The sequence below is a fragment of the Dreissena polymorpha genome, chromosome 15 (assembly GCF_020536995.1).
Source record: "Dreissena polymorpha isolate Duluth1 chromosome 15, UMN_Dpol_1.0, whole genome shotgun sequence".
Classification (NCBI taxonomy): Eukaryota; Metazoa; Mollusca; class Bivalvia; order Myida; family Dreissenidae; genus Dreissena; species Dreissena polymorpha.
This window is the reverse complement of record NC_068369.1, coordinates 50,781,335-50,800,740: the sequence shown is the minus strand read 5'-3', so window position 1 is coordinate 50,800,740 and position 19,406 is coordinate 50,781,335. Positions and strand designations below refer to the sequence as shown.

Genomic DNA, 19,406 nt, shown 5'->3' with positions numbered 1-19,406 from the left:
ATCTGCCAGTCATGATCAATGTACCTATGAAGTTTCATGACCCAAGGCCTAAGCGTTCTTGAGTTATCATCCGGAAACCATGGATTGTTTTATGTGGGTGCTGGACGTTTCGTGCCACTACCAGTTCGTACCACTGATATTTGTGTAGGAGAGCATTGGACGTTCTTCTTCATTATTTTTTATCGAGTGCACCGGGATTGTCTCCCATATGGCCATCGCCCCCAGAAAGACGTGTTAGTTGGTTACGGGGGATAGTGCAAGATACAGGAGACACCCCGTTCCATAGGTGACCCTGGGTCTTTTAGGGCCCGGTGTATAGCACCTAGTACACTGCACCTCGGTTTAACGTCTCATGCGAAAGACGAGTTAGTAGGTTAGGTGCAGCGGGGGATCGAACCAGCGATCTCTGGATTGTGAAGCCAGTGTGTTACCACTAGACCATGGATCCGCTACGGCATTGGACGTCTGACTAATGGGGTTATTTACCCTCGGGACTTCGGTTAAAAACCATTGCCCGAGCACACTGCTTAACATATAACTCTGCTTAAAAAGGTCGAAAACGGCCATAAAATGGACAGCCCGATTTTACTGGGCTGTACCATTGATATAAATATAAAACTTTGCAGTGTTGGTGCGGTGCCTTAATAAAAATCTATTGGTTTAAAAATATATAACCTTTATATGAAGCGTTAAGGTTACATTACACTAAATCATTGTGTATCCCTCCGTGGTCCATTCGAAAGTAGTGCCTATTTCTAAAGAGTTCCTTTTCTCTTCTTGAATATAAGCCATTTAACAATGTGAGACATGTCTTTTGTGGTTATTTGTAATATCCTGTATGTGCCTGGAGTACTTTGATGCCTTGGATTGGAAGCTAACTTAAAAGATGAACTTTTGAGGGTGTGTTTTCTATTGTGTGGGGCTTTTGTCGAAATTAGGATTCCGAAACGCGTTTTTCTACGGTGGGTTCATTCGACAGCGATTTACTTTCTTAGAAGTTGCGAGACGGTATGTTTTTGATTGCAATTATTGGAAGATGACAGATCCATCTTTAAAATTATACCAGGTTCGGAAAAATTGATACGTCGGAAAGGCAATAAAAATGCTGTGAAAGTTGTCAGTTTTATAATGGGACCCTATGGGAATCGGAATTAGTGTAATATAACCTTTAAAAAGCACATTAACTGCAATGTCAAGGTCACATGGATTCGTCTGCAAGCGAGACAAGTAGAAAATGAATTTTAATGAATGTTTTGATGATTTGGGTGCTAAAATAGATGAGAGATGTCAATATTTTGGTCCAAATGGATGTTTTAGGTGGTTTTGGACTGTTCCGGATGGGTGGGGGACCTGGTATGGACAAGTAAGGGTAACATTTCCAACAAATCTTAAATGTAAATATTATTATGTCCCTAGATTGAAGTTTCAGGTGGAGAGCAAGATGAAAAATATGCCAAATTACATGCATGCAGCCCATTTATGCCATTTTTCTCTTTGTTTGTAGGCCTGACCGTTTGTCCTTGAGCCGTAGATGGTCAACAATCCGCTAGCTGTCTTGCTCTGACTGGTGCACTGGACATGATTTCACTGTGAGTCATCATACTGATTGTTTAATTAACACATGAATTTCAGTTTGTTCGTTAAAGTACTAACTTAGCTGTGTATTTACAGTGGACGTAGTGGTGCGCAGCAGGTGGTAGACTAGGTATTTCCATAAATACACTATGTTTACAGAATTGCGGCCAGTGGAGCAACATAGCTGATGAGTTAATAGCACTAGTTCTTCAGACAAATAACTTTATTTTCAACCTATAAAGCATATTTAGCTGTAGGTGGGGCCATTTGGCTGTAAGATCTGGCTTTTGTTCTGTTAAGCCCTTAGAGTAATGAATTTCAGAGTGAAGACCATAGCGCCTTTTCCTAGTCAAGTATCGGGCAGCTGTATGTCTTTTCAGAAATGCACATGTCTTCTTAAGCATGTCATTGTGTTTGCTTTTAATAAGATAGGCAATAAACTCATAACCTTTAGACAAATGAGCATCTGTAAATTCAGATTTCACTATTTCAGAGTTAGCCAGACCATGATTGAGCTTAAGGATTGTGCTGCGGATGCAGCCTGTGCAGTTCCGGGAGAAAGTCACTGTCTTGGGCAATGCGGTCTGGTATCAGGTAAGCACTATTGAAAGCCTCAAACTTTTGGGGGGTCTGAAGCCTTGTGCTGTCAATGCGATCTGGTTCAAGTACAATCAGAATGCATTTTCAAAGCAGTACTTCATCAGATATGGTTATCTCAAGCTTACAGTTCGCGGGCAGATATGACTTCGATTTGTTCTTGCTAGCAGAACCCCTACAGGCCAAACTATGCGTTAAGCACTATTTTCCACAGCAACCCTTGCAGACAGAAAAACAATACTTACAATAACTTCTGGCATTTAATTTTTAATTTCCTTTATATCTCTTTTGTCTGTTTGTTTGCCCTTTTTAACTCTGACATGCCATCTTGCTCACATTGATGGAGCATACCTGTTTTTGTTTAGAGCCAAGTCCCCAGCTGCTCGAGTTTGCCGTGTCGATAATGAGAAAGCCATGGCATGATGTCTCCTCTATGTGTTTCCTTATCTCAGTGTTGAACATAATTGCCAGTTTCAGGGGCCTAAACATTTTATTTTATTAAAGGTCTGGATGATCCTTGCCTGACTGGGGGTTTGTGTACACCTCAATCCGACTCTGTGTCCTGAACAGAGGCCGCAGTGGTGCAGCGCTTGTGGACGATCCATCAACATCCTGAAAGGTCAACACTACACCAAGCTGGGAAAATTGATCCTGATAGTCATCCCCAGGTAGTGGAATGAATGTACACTGAACTACAGAGGAATCACACCCAAATGACTTTCCTGCCACGACATTAGTGTGGCCACTCGCGTAGGAATTCCTTAGCAAACGTGCTCTTTTGCATGGTGACTGTGGGCATTTTTGCAAAACTTACGCTTTCAACACTGGATTTTAAAGAGAATACTTAATAAAATGTCGCTAACAGGACTTATTTATATGAGAGAGACTATCTGGATGCGCATTAAGTGTCACTTTGTGTCGTAAGCTGTTGAAGGAGCGCTTTGCGCCTTTTTAAGTGTTAATTTTGGGTAGCCGGCTTGTATCGGCTTGAAAGCTGCAAATTATGCCTCTCATCATAATAGCATTAATTTTTGTAATTGCAATGTGTATGTTTAGATTGTAAGTGAAGCTTTTAATAATAATTTTCTTAAAAAACATGATTTTATATGCTGTCAGTGAGTTTTTTATTCAAAAAAATGCTTAAAATTAAAAAAAAGTCTCCTATTTCATCAAGAAAAGTACACTGATTCACAATCAATACATTTATTTGGGCCTTTTGCTGATATATTGGTGAATTTCGCATGCAATGATACCAGTTTTTGCCATAAAAGTTACGCGTAACAATAATTGGAGACACAAAATCAGCTGTCGTCACTTAGACTAAAAATCATGCATTCCGACTTGACTGCGGCCAATTTAGTCACCGCTTTAAATGGCCATTTTAAGGCCTTTACCCCCATCCGAATGCACTGAAATTGCATATTCATTGTGGAAATAGTTGAAATCTCATGTGGAGAAAGTTTGAAAAAGATGGGACAAAGTTGAGTTCCCTTAAAGGTTACATTACACTAAATCATTGTGTATCCCTCCGTGGTCCATTCGAAAGTAGTGCCTATTTCTAAAGAGTTCCTTTTCTCTTCTTGAATATAAGCCATTTAACAATGTGAGACATGTCTTTTGTGGTTATTTGTAATATCCTGTATGTGCCTGGAGTACTTTGATGCCTTGGATTGGAAGCTAACTTAAAAGATGAACTTTTGAGGGTGTGTTTTCTATTGTGTGGGGCTTTTGTCGAAATTAGGATTCCGAAACGCGTTTTTCTACGGTGGGTTCATTCGACAGCGATTTACTTTCTTAGAAGTTGCGAGACGGTATGTTTTTGATTGCAATTATTGGAAGATGACAGATCCATCTTTAAAATTATACCAGGTTCGGAAAAATTGATACGTCGGAAAGGCAATAAAAATGCTGTGAAAGTTGTCAGTTTTATAATGGGACCCTATGGGAATCGGAATTAGTGTAATATAACCTTTAAAAAGCACATTAACTGCAATGTCAAGGTCACATGGATTCGTCTGCAAGCGAGACAAGTAGAAAATGAATTTTAATGAATGTTTTGATGATTTGGGTGCTAAAATAGATGAGAGATGTCAATATTTTGGTCCAAATGGATGTTTTAGGTGGTTTTGGACTGTTCCGGATGGGTGGGGGACCTGGTATGGACAAGTAAGGGTAACATTTCCAACAAATCTTAAATGTAAATATTATTATGTCCCTAGATTGAAGTTTCAGGTGGAGAGCAAGATGAAAAATATGCCAAATTACATGCATGCAGCCCATTTATGCCATTTTTCTCTTTGTTTGTAGGCCTGACCGTTTGTCCTTGAGCCGTAGATGGTCAACAATCCGCTAGCTGTCTTGCTCTGACTGGTGCACTGGACATGATTTCACTGTGAGTCATCATACTGATTGTTTAATTAACACATGAATTTCAGTTTGTTCGTTAAAGTACTAACTTAGCTGTGTATTTACAGTGGACGTAGTGGTGCGCAGCAGGTGGTAGACTAGGTATTTCCATAAATACACTATGTTTACAGAATTGCGGCCAGTGGAGCAACATAGCTGATGAGTTAATAGCACTAGTTCTTCAGACAAATAACTTTATTTTCAACCTATAAAGCATATTTAGCTGTAGGTGGGGCCATTTGGCTGTAAGATCTGGCTTTTGTTCTGTTAAGCCCTTAGAGTAATGAATTTCAGAGTGAAGACCATAGCGCCTTTTCCTAGTCAAGTATCGGGCAGCTGTATGTCTTTTCAGAAATGCACATGTCTTCTTAAGCATGTCATTGTGTTTGCTTTTAATAAGATAGGCAATAAACTCATAACCTTTAGACAAATGAGCATCTGTAAATTCAGATTTCACTATTTCAGAGTTAGCCAGACCATGATTGAGCTTAAGGATTGTGCTGCGGATGCAGCCTGTGCAGTTCCGGGAGAAAGTCACTGTCTTGGGCAATGCGGTCTGGTATCAGGTAAGCACTATTGAAAGCCTCAAACTTTTGGGGGGTCTGAAGCCTTGTGCTGTCAATGCGATCTGGTTCAAGTACAATCAGAATGCATTTTCAAAGCAGTACTTCATCAGATATGGTTATCTCAAGCTTACAGTTCGCGGGCAGATATGACTTCGATTTGTTCTTGCTAGCAGAACCCCTACAGGCCAAACTATGCGTTAAGCACTATTTTCCACAGCAACCCTTGCAGACAGAAAAACAATACTTACAATAACTTCTGGCATTTAATTTTTAATTTCCTTTATATCTCTTTTGTCTGTTTGTTTGCCCTTTTTAACTCTGACATGCCATCTTGCTCACATTGATGGAGCATACCTGTTTTTGTTTAGAGCCAAGTCCCCAGCTGCTCGAGTTTGCCGTGTCGATAATGAGAAAGCCATGGCATGATGTCTCCTCTATGTGTTTCCTTATCTCAGTGTTGAACATAATTGCCAGTTTCAGGGGCCTAAACATTTTATTTTATTAAAGGTCTGGATGATCCTTGCCTGACTGGGGGTTTGTGTACACCTCAATCCGACTCTGTGTCCTGAACAGAGGCCGCAGTGGTGCAGCGCTTGTGGACGATCCATCAACATCCTGAAAGGTCAACACTACACCAAGCTGGGAAAATTGATCCTGATAGTCATCCCCAGGTAGTGGAATGAATGTACACTGAACTACAGAGGAATCACACCCAAATGACTTTCCTGCCACGACATTAGTGTGGCCACTCGCGTAGGAATTCCTTAGCAAACGTGCTCTTTTGCATGGTGACTGTGGGCATTTTTGCAAAACTTACGCTTTCAACACTGGATTTTAAAGAGAATACTTAATAAAATGTCGCTAACAGGACTTATTTATATGAGAGAGACTATCTGGATGCGCATTAAGTGTCACTTTGTGTCGTAAGCTGTTGAAGGAGCGCTTTGCGCCTTTTTAAGTGTTAATTTTGGGTAGCCGGCTTGTATCGGCTTGAAAGCTGCAAATTATGCCTCTCATCATAATAGCATTAATTTTTGTAATTGCAATGTGTATGTTTAGATTGTAAGTGAAGCTTTTAATAATAATTTTCTTAAAAAACATGATTTTATATGCTGTCAGTGAGTTTTTTATTCAAAAAAATGCTTAAAATTAAAAAAAAGTCTCCTATTTCATCAAGAAAAGTACACTGATTCACAATCAATACATTTATTTGGGCCTTTTGCTGATATATTGGTGAATTTCGCATGCAATGATACCAGTTTTTGCCATAAAAGTTACGCGTAACAATAATTGGAGACACAAAATCAGCTGTCGTCACTTAGACTAAAAATCATGCATTCCGACTTGACTGCGGCCAATTTAGTCACCGCTTTAAATGGCCATTTTAAGGCCTTTACCCCCATCCGAATGCACTGAAATTGCATATTCATTGTGGAAATAGTTGAAATCTCATGTGGAGAAAGTTTGAAAAAGATGGGACAAAGTTGAGTTCCCTTAAAGGTTACATTACACTAAATCATTGTGTATCCCTCCGTGGTCCATTCGAAAGTAGTGCCTATTTCTAAAGAGTTCCTTTTCTCTTCTTGAATATAAGCCATTTAACAATGTGAGACATGTCTTTTGTGGTTATTTGTAATATCCTGTATGTGCCTGGAGTACTTTGATGCCTTGGATTGGAAGCTAACTTAAAAGATGAACTTTTGAGGGTGTGTTTTCTATTGTGTGGGGCTTTTGTCGAAATTAGGATTCCGAAACGCGTTTTTCTACGGTGGGTTCATTCGACAGCGATTTACTTTCTTAGAAGTTGCGAGACGGTATGTTTTTGATTGCAATTATTGGAAGATGACAGATCCATCTTTAAAATTATACCAGGTTCGGAAAAATTGATACGTCGGAAAGGCAATAAAAATGCTGTGAAAGTTGTCAGTTTTATAATGGGACCCTATGGGAATCGGAATTAGTGTAATATAACCTTTAAAAAGCACATTAACTGCAATGTCAAGGTCACATGGATTCGTCTGCAAGCGAGACAAGTAGAAAATGAATTTTAATGAATGTTTTGATGATTTGGGTGCTAAAATAGATGAGAGATGTCAATATTTTGGTCCAAATGGATGTTTTAGGTGGTTTTGGACTGTTCCGGATGGGTGGGGGACCTGGTATGGACAAGTAAGGGTAACATTTCCAACAAATCTTAAATGTAAATATTATTATGTCCCTAGATTGAAGTTTCAGGTGGAGAGCAAGATGAAAAATATGCCAAATTACATGCATGCAGCCCATTTATGCCATTTTTCTCTTTGTTTGTAGGCCTGACCGTTTGTCCTTGAGCCGTAGATGGTCAACAATCCGCTAGCTGTCTTGCTCTGACTGGTGCACTGGACATGATTTCACTGTGAGTCATCATACTGATTGTTTAATTAACACATGAATTTCAGTTTGTTCGTTAAAGTACTAACTTAGCTGTGTATTTACAGTGGACGTAGTGGTGCGCAGCAGGTGGTAGACTAGGTATTTCCATAAATACACTATGTTTACAGAATTGCGGCCAGTGGAGCAACATAGCTGATGAGTTAATAGCACTAGTTCTTCAGACAAATAACTTTATTTTCAACCTATAAAGCATATTTAGCTGTAGGTGGGGCCATTTGGCTGTAAGATCTGGCTTTTGTTCTGTTAAGCCCTTAGAGTAATGAATTTCAGAGTGAAGACCATAGCGCCTTTTCCTAGTCAAGTATCGGGCAGCTGTATGTCTTTTCAGAAATGCACATGTCTTCTTAAGCATGTCATTGTGTTTGCTTTTAATAAGATAGGCAATAAACTCATAACCTTTAGACAAATGAGCATCTGTAAATTCAGATTTCACTATTTCAGAGTTAGCCAGACCATGATTGAGCTTAAGGATTGTGCTGCGGATGCAGCCTGTGCAGTTCCGGGAGAAAGTCACTGTCTTGGGCAATGCGGTCTGGTATCAGGTAAGCACTATTGAAAGCCTCAAACTTTTGGGGGGTCTGAAGCCTTGTGCTGTCAATGCGATCTGGTTCAAGTACAATCAGAATGCATTTTCAAAGCAGTACTTCATCAGATATGGTTATCTCAAGCTTACAGTTCGCGGGCAGATATGACTTCGATTTGTTCTTGCTAGCAGAACCCCTACAGGCCAAACTATGCGTTAAGCACTATTTTCCACAGCAACCCTTGCAGACAGAAAAACAATACTTACAATAACTTCTGGCATTTAATTTTTAATTTCCTTTATATCTCTTTTGTCTGTTTGTTTGCCCTTTTTAACTCTGACATGCCATCTTGCTCACATTGATGGAGCATACCTGTTTTTGTTTAGAGCCAAGTCCCCAGCTGCTCGAGTTTGCCGTGTCGATAATGAGAAAGCCATGGCATGATGTCTCCTCTATGTGTTTCCTTATCTCAGTGTTGAACATAATTGCCAGTTTCAGGGGCCTAAACATTTTATTTTATTAAAGGTCTGGATGATCCTTGCCTGACTGGGGGTTTGTGTACACCTCAATCCGACTCTGTGTCCTGAACAGAGGCCGCAGTGGTGCAGCGCTTGTGGACGATCCATCAACATCCTGAAAGGTCAACACTACACCAAGCTGGGAAAATTGATCCTGATAGTCATCCCCAGGTAGTGGAATGAATGTACACTGAACTACAGAGGAATCACACCCAAATGACTTTCCTGCCACGACATTAGTGTGGCCACTCGCGTAGGAATTCCTTAGCAAACGTGCTCTTTTGCATGGTGACTGTGGGCATTTTTGCAAAACTTACGCTTTCAACACTGGATTTTAAAGAGAATACTTAATAAAATGTCGCTAACAGGACTTATTTATATGAGAGAGACTATCTGGATGCGCATTAAGTGTCACTTTGTGTCGTAAGCTGTTGAAGGAGCGCTTTGCGCCTTTTTAAGTGTTAATTTTGGGTAGCCGGCTTGTATCGGCTTGAAAGCTGCAAATTATGCCTCTCATCATAATAGCATTAATTTTTGTAATTGCAATGTGTATGTTTAGATTGTAAGTGAAGCTTTTAATAATAATTTTCTTAAAAAACATGATTTTATATGCTGTCAGTGAGTTTTTTATTCAAAAAAATGCTTAAAATTAAAAAAAAGTCTCCTATTTCATCAAGAAAAGTACACTGATTCACAATCAATACATTTATTTGGGCCTTTTGCTGATATATTGGTGAATTTCGCATGCAATGATACCAGTTTTTTGCCATAAAAGTTACGCGTAACAATAATTGGAGACACAAAATCAGCTGTCGTCACTTAGACTAAAAATCATGCATTCCGACTTGACTGCGGCCAATTTAGTCACCGCTTTAAATGGCCATTTTAAGGCCTTTACCCCCATCCGAATGCACTGAAATTGCATATTCATTGTGGAAATAGTTGAAATCTCATGTGGAGAAAGTTTGAAAAAGATGGGACAAAGTTGAGTTCCCTTAAAGGTTACATTACACTAAATCATTGTGTATCCCTCCGTGGTCCATTCGAAAGTAGTGCCTATTTCTAAAGAGTTCCTTTTCTCTTCTTGAATATAAGCCATTTAACAATGTGAGACATGTCTTTTGTGGTTATTTGTAATATCCTGTATGTGCCTGGAGTACTTTGATGCCTTGGATTGGAAGCTAACTTAAAAGATGAACTTTTGAGGGTGTGTTTTCTATTGTGTGGGGCTTTTGTCGAAATTAGGATTCCGAAACGCGTTTTTCTACGGTGGGTTCATTCGACAGCGATTTACTTTCTTAGAAGTTGCGAGACGGTATGTTTTTGATTGCAATTATTGGAAGATGACAGATCCATCTTTAAAATTATACCAGGTTCGGAAAAATTGATACGTCGGAAAGGCAATAAAAATGCTGTGAAAGTTGTCAGTTTTATAATGGGACCCTATGGGAATCGGAATTAGTGTAATATAACCTTTAAAAAGCACATTAACTGCAATGTCAAGGTCACATGGATTCGTCTGCAAGCGAGACAAGTAGAAAATGAATTTTAATGAATGTTTTGATGATTTGGGTGCTAAAATAGATGAGAGATGTCAATATTTTGGTCCAAATGGATGTTTTAGGTGGTTTTGGACTGTTCCGGATGGGTGGGGGACCTGGTATGGACAAGTAAGGGTAACATTTCCAACAAATCTTAAATGTAAATATTATTATGTCCCTAGATTGAAGTTTCAGGTGGAGAGCAAGATGAAAAATATGCCAAATTACATGCATGCAGCCCATTTATGCCATTTTTCTCTTTGTTTGTAGGCCTGACCGTTTGTCCTTGAGCCGTAGATGGTCAACAATCCGCTAGCTGTCTTGCTCTGACTGGTGCACTGGACATGATTTCACTGTGAGTCATCATACTGATTGTTTAATTAACACATGAATTTCAGTTTGTTCGTTAAAGTACTAACTTAGCTGTGTATTTACAGTGGACGTAGTGGTGCGCAGCAGGTGGTAGACTAGGTATTTCCATAAATACACTATGTTTACAGAATTGCGGCCAGTGGAGCAACATAGCTGATGAGTTAATAGCACTAGTTCTTCAGACAAATAACTTTATTTTCAACCTATAAAGCATATTTAGCTGTAGGTGGGCCATTTGGCTGTAAGATCTGGCTTTTGTTCTGTTAAGCCCTTAGAGTAATGAATTTCAGAGTGAAGACCATAGCGCCTTTTCCTAGTCAAGTATCGGGCAGCTGTATGTCTTTTCAGAAATGCACATGTCTTCTTAAGCATGTCATTGTGTTTGCTTTTAATAAGATAGGCAATAAACTCATAACCTTTAGACAAATGAGCATCTGTAAATTCAGATTTCACTATTTCAGAGTTAGCCAGACCATGATTGAGCTTAAGGATTGTGCTGCGGATGCAGCCTGTGCAGTTCCGGGAGAAAGTCACTGTCTTGGGCAATGCGGTCTGGTATCAGGTAAGCACTATTGAAAGCCTCAAACTTTTGGGGGGTCTGAAGCCTTGTGCTGTCAATGCGATCTGGTTCAAGTACAATCAGAATGCATTTTCAAGCAGTACTTCATCAGATATGGTTATCTCAAGCTTACAGTTCGCGGGCAGATATGACTTCGATTTGTTCTTGCTAGCAGAACCCCTACAGGCCAAACTATGCGTTAAGCACTATTTTCCACAGCAACCCTTGCAGACAGAAAAACAATACTTACAATAACTTCTGGCATTTAATTTTTAATTTCCTTTATATCTCTTTGTCTGTTTGTTTGCCCTTTTTAACTCTGACATGCCATCTTGCTCACATTGATGGAGCATACCTGTTTTTGTTTAGAGCCAAGTCCCCAGCTGCTCGAGTTTGCCGTGTCGATAATGAGAAAGCCATGGCATGATGTCTCCTCTATGTGTTTCCTTATCTCAGTGTTGAACATAATTTGCCAGTTTCAGGGGCCTAAACATTTTATTTTATTAAGGTCTGGATGATCCTTGCCTGACTGGGGGTTTGTGTACACCTCAATCCGACTCTGTGTCCTGAACAGAGGCCGCAGTGGTGCAGCGCTTGTGGACGATCCATCAACATCCTGAAAGGTCAACACTACACCAAGCTGGGAAAATTGATCCTGATAGTCATCCCCAGGTAGTGGAATGAATGTACACTGAACTACAGAGGAATCACACCCAAATGACTTTCCTGCCACGACATTAGTGTGGCCACTCGCGTAGGAATTCCTTAGCAAACGTGCTCTTTTGCATGGTGACTGTGGGCATTTTTGCAAAACTTACGCTTTCAACACTGGATTTTAAAGAGAATACTTAATAAAATGTCGCTACAGGACTTATTTATATGAGAGAGACTATCTGGATGCGCATTAAGTGTCACTTTGTGTCGTAAGCTGTTGAAGGAGCGCTTTGCGCCTTTTTAAGTGTTAATTTTGGGTAGCCGGCTTGTATCGGCTTGAAAGCTGCAAATTATGCCTCTCATCATAATAGCATTAATTTTTGTAATTGCAATGTGTATGTTTAGATTGTAAGTGAAGCTTTTAATAATAATTTTTCTTAAAAAACATGATTTTATATGCTGTCAGTGAGTTTTTTATTCAAAAAAATGCTTAAAATTAAAAAAAAAGTCTCCTATTTCATCAAGAAAAGTACACTGATTCACAATCAATACATTTATTTGGGCCTTTTGCTGATATAGTGTGAATTTCGCATGCAATGATACAGTTTTTTGCCATAAAAGTTACGCGTAACAATAATTGGAGACACAAAATCAGCTGTCGTCACTTAGACTAAAAATCATGCATTCCGACTTGACTGCGGCCAATTTAGTCACCGCTTTAAATGGCCATTTAAAGGCCTTTACCCCCATCCGAATGCACTGAAATTGCATATTTCATTGTGGGAAATAGTTGAAATCTCATGTGGAGAAAGTTTGAAAAAGATGGGACAAAGTTGAGTTCCCTTAAAGGTTACATTACACTAAATCATTGTATGTATCCCTCCGTGGGTCCATTCGAAAGTAGTGCCTATTTCTAAAGAGTTCTCTTTCCTCTTCTTGAATATAAGCCATTTAAACAATGTGAGACATGTCTTTTGTGGTTATTTGTAATATCCTTGTATGTGCCTGGAGTACTTTGATGCCTTGGATTGGAAGCTAACTTAAAAGATGAACTTTTGAGGGTGTGTTTTCTATTGTGTGGGGCTTTTGTCGAAATTAGGATTCCGAAACGCGTTTTTCTACGGTGGGGTTCATTCGACAGCGATTTACTTTCTTAGAAGTTGCGAGACGGTATGTTTTTGATTGCAATTATTGGAAGATGACAGATCCATCTTTAAAATTATACCAGGTTCGGAAAAATTGATACGTCGGAAAGGCAATAAAAATGCTGTGAAAGTTGTCAGTTTTATAATGGGGACCCTATGGGAATCGGAATTAGTGTAATATAACCTTTAAAAAGCACAATTAACTGCAATGTCAGGTCACATGGATTCGTCTGCAAGCGAGACAAGTAGAAAATGAATTTTAATGAATGTTTTGATGATTTGGGGTGCTAAAATAGATGAGAGATGTCAATATTTTGGTCCAAATGGATGTTTTAGGGTGGTTTTGGACTGTTCCGGATGGGTGGGGGACCTGGTATGGACAAGTAAGGGTAACATTTCCAACAAATCTTAAATGTAAATATTATTATGTCCCTAGATTGGAAGTTTCAGGTGGAGAGCAAGATGAAAATATGCCAAATTACATGCATGCAGCCCATTTATGCCATTTTCTCCTCTTGTTTGTAGGCCTGACCGTTTGTCCTTGAGCCGTAGATGGTCAACAATCCGCTAGCTTTCTTGCTCTGACTGGTGCACTGGACATGATTTCACTGTGAGTCATCATACTGATTGTTTAATTAACCATGAATTTCAGTTTGTTCGTTAAAGTACTAACTTAGCTGTGTATTTACAGTGGACGTAGTGGGCGCAGCAGGTGGTAAGACTAGGTATTTCCATAAATACACTATGTTTACAGAATTGCGGCCAGTGGAGCAACATAGCTGATGAGTTAATAGCACTAGTTCTTCAGACAAATAACTTTATTTTCAACCTATAAAGCATATTTAGCTGTAGGTGGGGCCATTTGGCTGTAAGAATCTGGCTTTTGGTTCTGTTAGCCCCTTAGAGTAATGATTTCAGAGTGAAGACCATAGCGCCTTTTCCTAGTCAAGTATCGGGCAGCTGTATGTCTTTTCAGAAATGCACATGTCTTCTTAAGCATGTCATTGTGTTTGCTTTTAATAAGATAGGCAATAAACTCATAACCTTTAGACAAATGAGCATCTGTAAATTCAGATTTCACTATTTCAGAGTTAGCCAGACCATGATTGAGCTTAAGGATTGTGCTGCGGATGCAGCCTGTGCAGTTCCGGGAGAAAGTCACTGTCTTGGGCAATGCGGTCTGGTATCAGGTAAGCACTATTGAAAGCCTCAAACTTTTGGGGGGTCTGAAGCCTTGTGCTGTCAATGCGATCTGGTTCAAGTACAATCAGAATGCATTTTCCAAAGCAGTACTACTTCATCAGATATGGTTATCTCAAGCTTACAGTTCGCGGGCAGATATGACTTCGATTTGTTCTTGCTAGCAGAACCCCTACAGGCCAAACTATGCGTTAAGCACTATTTTCCACAGCAAACCCTTGCAGACAGAAAAACAATACTTACAATAACTTCTGGCATTTAATTTTTAATTTCCTTTATATCTCTTTTGTCTGTTTGTTTGCCCTTTTTAACTCTGACATGCCATCTTGCTCACATTGATGGAGCATACCTGTTTTTGTTTAGAGCCAAGTCCCCAGCTGCTCGAGTTGCCGTGTCGATAATGAGAAAGCCATGGCATGATGTCTCCTCTATGTGTTTCCTTATCTCAGTTGTGAACATAATTGCCAGTTTCAGGGGCCTAAACATTTTATTTATTAAAGGTCTGGATGATCCTTGCCTGACTGGGGGTTTGTGTACACCCTCAATCCGACTCTGTGTCCTGAACAGAGGCCGCAGTGGTGCAGCGGCTTTGTGGACGATCCATCAACATCCTGAAAGGTCAACACTACACCAAGCTGGGAACAATTGATCCTGATAGTCATCCCCAGGTAGTGGAATGAATGTACACTGAACTACAGAGGAATCACAACCCAAATGACTTTCCTGCCACGACATTAGTGTGGCCACTCGCGTAGGAATTCCTTAGCAAACGTGCTCTTTTGCATGGTGACTGTGGGCATTTTTGCAAAACTTACGCTTTCAACACTGGATTTTAAAGAGAATACTTAATAAAATGTCGCTAACAGGGACTTATTTATATGAGAGAGACTATCTGGATGCGCATTAAGTGTCACTTTGTGTCGTAGCTGGTTGAAGGAGCGCTTTGCGCCTTTTTAAGTGTTAATTTGGGTAGCCGGCTTGTATCGGCTTGAAAGCTGCAAATTATGCCTCTCATCATAATAGCTTAATTTTTGTAATTGCAATGTGTATGTTTAGATTGTAAGTGAAGCTTTTAATAATAATTTTCTTAAAAAACATGATTTATATGCTGTCAGTGAGTTTTTATTCAAAAAAATGCTTTAAAATTAAAAAAAAGTCTCCTATTTCATCAAGAACAGTACACTGATTCACAATCAATACATTTTATTTGGGCCCTTTGCTGATATATTGGTGAATTTCGCATGCAAGATACCAGTGTTTTTGCCATAAAAGTTACGCGTAACAATAATTGGAGACAACAAAATCAGCTGTCGTCACTTAGACTAAAATCATGCATTCCGACTTGACTGCGGCCAATTTAGTCACCGCTTTAAATGGCCATTTTAAGGCCTTTACCACCCATCCGATGCAACTGAAATTGCATATTCATTGTGGAAATAGTTGAAATCTCATGTGGAGAAAGTTTGAAAAAGATGGGACAAAGTTGAGTTCCCTTAAAGGTTACATTACACTAAATCATTGTGTATCCCTCCGTGGTCCATTTCGAAAGTAGTGCCTATTTCTAAAGAGTTCCTTTTCTCTTCTTGAATATAAGCCATTTAACAATGTGAGACATGTCTTTTGTGGTTATTTGTAATATCCCTGTATGTGCCTGGAGTACTTTGATGCCTTGGATTGGAAGCTAACTTAAAAGATGAACTTTTGAGGGGTGTGTTTTCTATTGTGTGGGGCTTTTGTCGAAATTAGGATTCAAACGCGTTTTCTACGGTGGGTTCATTCGACAAGCGATTTACTTTCTTAGGAAGTTGCGAGACGGTAATGTTTTTGATTGCAATTATTGGAAGATGACAGATCCATCTTAAAATTATACCAGGTCGGAAAAATTGATACGTCGGAAAGGCAATAAAAATGCTGTGAAAGTTGTCAGTTTTATAATGGGACCCTATGGGACTCGGAATTAGTGTAATATAACCTTTAAAAAGCACATTAACCTGCAATGTCAAGGTTCACATGGATTCGTCTGCAAGCGAGACAAGTAGAAAATGAATTTAAATGAATGTTTTGATGATTTGGGGGTGCTAAAATAGATGAGAGATGTCAAATATTTTGGTCCAATGGATGTTTTAGAGGTGGTTTTGGACTGTTTCCGGATGGGTGGGGGACCTGGTATGGACAAGTAAGGGTAACATTTCCAACAAATCTTAAATGTAAATATTATTATGTCCCTAGATTGAAGTTTCAGGTGGAGAGCAAGATGAAAAATATGCCAAATTACATGCATGCAGCCCATTTATTGCCATTTTTTCTCTTGGTTGTAGAGCTCCTGACCGTTTGTCCCTTTGGAGCCGTAGAATGGTCAACAATCACGCTAAGCTGTCTTGCCTCTGACTGGTGCACTGGACATGGGATTTCACTGTGAGGTCATCATGACTGATTGTTTAATGTAAACACATGAATTTCAGTATTGTTTTGGTTAAAGTACTAACTTAGTCTGTGTATTTTACAGTGGACGTAGTGGTGCGCAGCAGGTGGTAGTAGCTAGGTGATTTCCATAGAATACACTATGTTTACAGAATTGCGGCCTTGCGGCCAGTGGAGCAACATAGCTTTGGAATGAGTTAATAGCACTAGTTCTTGCTTCAGGGACAAATAACTATATTTTCAACCTATAAAGCATATTTAGCCTGTAGGTGGCGGCCATTTGGCTGTAAGATCTGGCTTTGTTCTGTTAAGCCCTTAGAGTAATGAATTTCAGAGTGAAGACCATAGCGCCTTTTCCTAGTCAAGGTATCGGGCAGGCTGTATGTCTTTTCAGAAATGCACATGTCTTCTTAAGCATGTCATTGTGGTTGCTTTTAATAAGATAGGCAATAAACTTCATAACCTTTAGACAAATGAGCATCTGTAAATTACAGATTTCACTATTTCAGAGTTAGCCAGACCATGATTGAGCTTAAGGATTGTGCTGCGGATGCAGCCTGTGCAGTTCCGGGGAGAAAGTCACTGTCTTGGGCAATGCGGTCTGGTATCAGGTAAGCACTATTGAAAGCCTCACACTTTTGGGGGGTCTGAAGCCTTGTGCTGTCAATGCGATCTGGTTCAAGTACAATCAAATGCATTCAAAGCAGTACTTCATCAGATATGGTTATCTCAAGCTTACAGTTCGCGGGCAGATATGACTCGATTTGTTCTTGCTAGCAGAACCCCTACAGGCCAAATATGCGTTAAGCACTATTTTCCACAGCAACCCTTGCAGACAGAAAAAACAAATACTTACAATAACTTCTGGCATTTAATTTTAATTCCTTTATATCTCTTTTGTCTGTTTGTTTGCCCTTTTTAACCTGAATTGCCATCTTGCTCACATTGATGAGCATACCTGTTTTGTTTAGAGCCAAGTCCCCAGCTGCTCGAGTTTGCCGTGTCGATAATGAGAAAGCCATGGCATGATGTCTCCTCTATGTGTTTCCTTATCTCAGTGTTGAACATAATTGCCAGTTTCAGGGGCCTAAACATTTTATTTTATTAAAGGTCTGGATGATCCTTCCGACTGGGGGTTTGTGTACACCTCAATCCGATCTGTGTCCTGAACAGAGGCCGCAGGGTGCAGCGCTTTGTGGACGATCATCAACATCCTGAAAGGTCAACCACTACACCAAGCTGGGAAAAATTGATCATGATAGTCACCCAGGTAGTGGAATGAATGTACAGGGAATACCAGAGGAATCACAACCCAAATGACTTCCTGCCACGACATTAGTGTGGCCACTCGCGTAGGAATCCTTAGCAAACGTGCTCTTTTGCATGGTGACTGTGGCATTTTGAAAAAACTTACGCTTTCAACACTGGATTTAAAGAGAATACTTAATAAAATGTCGCTAACAGGACTTATTTATATGAGAGAGACTATCTGGATGCGCATTAAGTGTCACTTTGTGTCGGAAGCTGTTGAAGGAGCGCTTGCGCCTTTTTAAGTGTAATTTTGGGTAGCCGGCTTGTATCGGCTTTGAAAGCTGCAAATTATGCCTCTCATCATAATAGCATAATTTTTGTAATTTCAATGTGTAGTTTAGATTGTAAGTGAAGCTTTTAATAATAATTTTCTTAAAAAACATGATTTTAATGCTGTCAGTGAGTTTTTTATTCAAAAAAATGCTTAAAATTAAAAAAAAGTCTCCTATTTCATCAAGAAAAGTACACTGATTCACAATCAATACATATATTGGGCCTTTTGCTGATATATTGGTGAATTTCGCATGCAATGATACCAGGTTTTGCCATAAAAGTTACGCGTAACAATAATTGGAGACACAAAATCAGCTGTCGTCACTTAGACTAAAAATCATTGCATTCCGACTTGACTGCGGCCATTTAGTCACCGCTTTAAATGGCCATTTTAAGGCCTTTACCCCATCCGAATGCACTGAAATTGCATATTCATTGTGGAAAATAGTTGAAATCTCATGTGGAGAAAGTTTGAAAAAGATAGGACAAAGTTGAGTCCCTTAAAGGTTACATTACACTAATCATTGTGTATCCCTCCGTGGTCCATTCGAAAGTAGTGCCTATTCTAAAGAGTTCCTTTTCTCTTCTTGAATATAAGCATTTAACATGTGAGACATGCTTTTGTGGTTATTTGTAATATCCTGTATGTGCTGGAGTACTTTGATGCTTGGATTGGAAGCTAACTTAAAAGATGAACTTTTGAGGGTGTGTTTTCTATGTGTGGGGCTTTTGTCAATTAGGATTCGAAACGCGTTTTCTACGGTGGTTCATTCGACAGCGATTTACTTTCTTAGAAGTTGCGAGAACGGTATGTTTTGATTGCATGCAATTATTGGAAGATGACAGATCCATCTTTAAAATTATACCAGGTTCGGAAAAATGGATACGTCGGAAAAGGCAAATAAAAATGCTGTGTGTGAAAGTTGTCAGTTTTATAATGGGACCTATGGGAATCGGAATTAGTGTAATAACCTTTAAAAAGCACATTACTGCAATGTAAGGTCACATGGATTCGTCTGCAAGCGAGACAAGTAGAAAAAATGAATTTAATGAATGTTTTGATGATATTGGGTGCTAAAATAGATGAGAGATGTCATATTTTGGTCCAAATGGATGTTTTAGGTGGTTTTGACTGTCCGGATGGGTGGGGGACCTGGTGATGGACAAGTAAGGGTAACATTTCCAAACAAATCTTAATGTAAATATTATATGTCCTAGATTGAAGTTTCAGGTGGGAGAGCAAGATGAAAAATATGCCAAATTACATGCATGCAGCCCATTTATGCCATTTTCTCTTTGTTTGTAGCCTGA

The 19,406-nt window shown here is 39.4% G+C and overlaps 1 long non-coding RNA gene across 6 annotated transcripts in view; it reads left to right on the top strand.

Annotated features, from left to right (window-relative positions):
- The first annotated feature begins 733 nt into the window (after window positions 1-733).
- LOC127859540 (uncharacterized) overlaps window positions 734-19,406 on the top strand; it is a 26,303-nt gene continuing 7,630 nt past the window's right edge. Inside the window, exons 1-13 of one of the 6 annotated variants that reach the window (XR_008039426.1) lie at window positions 735-1,363; window positions 1,505-1,589; window positions 2,069-2,169; window positions 2,677-2,840; window positions 4,480-4,564; window positions 5,044-5,144; window positions 5,652-5,815; window positions 7,455-7,539; window positions 8,019-8,119; window positions 8,627-8,790; window positions 10,431-10,515; window positions 10,994-11,094; window positions 11,600-11,763. This is a non-coding gene — a long non-coding RNA (uncharacterized LOC127859540). Of the gene's footprint in view, window positions 1,590-2,068; window positions 2,170-2,676; window positions 2,841-4,479; window positions 4,565-5,043; window positions 5,145-5,651; window positions 5,816-7,454; window positions 7,540-8,018; window positions 8,120-8,626; window positions 8,791-10,430; window positions 10,516-10,993; window positions 11,095-11,599; window positions 11,764-13,979; window positions 14,081-17,020; window positions 17,123-19,406 lie in introns of all 6 variants that reach the window. The other 5 variants (XR_008039429.1, XR_008039428.1, XR_008039430.1 and 2 more) reach the window with 5 other exon arrangements.